The sequence below is a fragment of the Apteryx mantelli genome, chromosome 2 (assembly GCF_036417845.1).
Source record: "Apteryx mantelli isolate bAptMan1 chromosome 2, bAptMan1.hap1, whole genome shotgun sequence".
Taxonomy (NCBI): Eukaryota; Metazoa; Chordata; class Aves; order Apterygiformes; family Apterygidae; genus Apteryx; species Apteryx mantelli.
Window position 1 is genome coordinate 12,928,887 of NC_089979.1, and position 2,313 is coordinate 12,931,199.

Here is a 2,313-nt window from a genome sequence, read left to right on the forward strand (position 1 = left end):
TCTAAATTGACCTCTTTGTGTTTGCATATGTGGAGGAATCTTTATTTTTTGACATTATGTCTTCCGGGTAGACTTACTGTCTTTCTCTAGTTCAGAAGATTATCCCTGTTCTTTGCCTGCGTTTTTATCCCCAAACTGAAGAATGTCTTGTCACACCACTACAGGTCCTGCCAAGAGAAAATGGATGTTAGTTTCTTCTCAGCCCATTATCACACCTCTTTACACCTCTTTACACAACCTGGGAGCTGTGAATTAATGACTTAAGTCCTGCTATCACCAGGGAAAGTTGTAGTGATTTCTCTGTCTGTATATTTGCCCTCTTAGCACAGTCACCTCCTAAGTTATCCCACAAAGGAGCTAAGGAGTTGCAGCCCCCATCAGCACCAGCTCCTGTGGTATGGTGCTGCAGCACAGCTGGGCAGGAAGTAGGACTTCATGAAGTATGGCCAGGCAGGAAAATGCTGTTCCCACACAAGTGGACATGTGCCTCAAGATTGTTGTGCAGTCTCCATCCTTGGAGGTTTCCAACACCCAACTGGATAGCACCCTGAGCAACCTGGTCTGACCTTGTAGCTGACTTTGCTTTTATCAAGAGGTTGGACTAGAAACCTCCTGAGGTCCTGTTCAAGCTGAATTATCCTAAGATCCTATAATCACATGACAGATGATGTAGGTTAAAAATAACATGACAAGGCCTGACAAATAAAAAGGGAGAGAGAGGAGAGTCTGGCTCAAGGAGATGGGCTTAGGAGCTCTTTTCTGTGTTTAGTCCCTTCTTTCTTTTGAGTGTACTATACTGTGAGGAGTAAGGTCTTTCAGACCTAGCTCCTCTGAGGCATTTTGGCACCTAATTCCCATTGACAATAGTATCTCTGAAGAACTGGACCTCTTTCTCCCCACTTGTACCAATATCACAGCAATAGTATGTGGACACCTAGTTATAGCCTGTAAAGATGGTACAAGACAGATGGAGTGGACAGTGGGAATGATGTTCTGTATATCACACAGGTATAACAGTATATTCCAATATTTAAGAGGTTCAGCCCTCCTTTGGCAACATTTCTATCAACGTAAGAATATCAGAGGCAGATACTGAACCTGAAATGAACCCTATGCTTCTGGATTTGACTTTATCAAAGACATTTTAATTTGCAGACCCAGAAAGTGTGGAGAAGTGTGGGATCTGCATATCTCCTTGTTGCTGTTGCCATGGGGCTCTTGTAACCAGAGACTGTAGAAAGAGACACATGAATAGTCTGCTTAGGTGTCCAGTGTTCTCAGTGTTATTTTATCCTTCAGAGGTCAGATTGCATGTTCAGTCCAAGATAAGCCGGCAGGTTCCCATTCTCAAATGATGCAGTTTGGAGAAAAAGCCAGCGGATGTCTGAAAGGCATATGAAGGAGCTGGTTTAGGCAAAAGACTTGTTTTAAAAAATTCAAACAAGGGTGCCCATAGCTGCATCCCTGGTTTCTGTGAAACCTCTAGAAGTTCATCACCCCTTAAAACCAACTATGTACTTATTTAATGTCAATGTGAAGTGCCTAACTTTAGCAGCCAAATTTATTTTTGCCTGAAGACTGTTTCAATTAACACTAATAGGTCATTCTGACTAAAGAAGAAAGAGTACAATTGCTTTCATTTTAATCTTTCAGTCTTTGATTACAGGCTGGCACGCAACCAGGCCAGAAGCTAGAGTTCACACCCACACATCTTGGGGTAAAGTCATCACTAAATTACATGCTATATTTATCTGTCTATATACCTTTCTCTGCACAGTACATACACTGCTGGCAGTGAAGCTTGTGAAGTTACTCTGTCTCTCCAATGCTGTAAGAGTAAAATATGTCCCCCTGTCTCTATAGCACAAGTTTAGTCAGGGGTTCAAACTTCAAGTTCAGATTTCAAGCCTACAGAATGAGTCCATTACTTAGCCTACAGAATCAGAACCAAACCCAGATTAAGCCTTAGATCAGAATCAAGTATCATACCAATGTGAATGACAACTGTGGTGATAGTGCACTCCATGAAATTATTTTTGCTGAGCATCTAAATAGAAGATGAGTAATGTAGTAGTTACAGAGAAATGGGAGAGAAGGATCATAAGGATATCTGGACTTCAAAAAATAGGAAGAAGACCAGATACTTGGCAACTAACAGCAGCAGATGGAAGTTAGCAGACTTTTACATGGGCAAGATGTAGGAGTCACAAGTTGCAACAAAGGAAATTCCTATTGGATGTATAGAGAAAAAATCTGCACCATGAGAGTGGTTCAGCACTGGAGCAGGTTGCCCAGAGAGGTTGTCGAAATGTC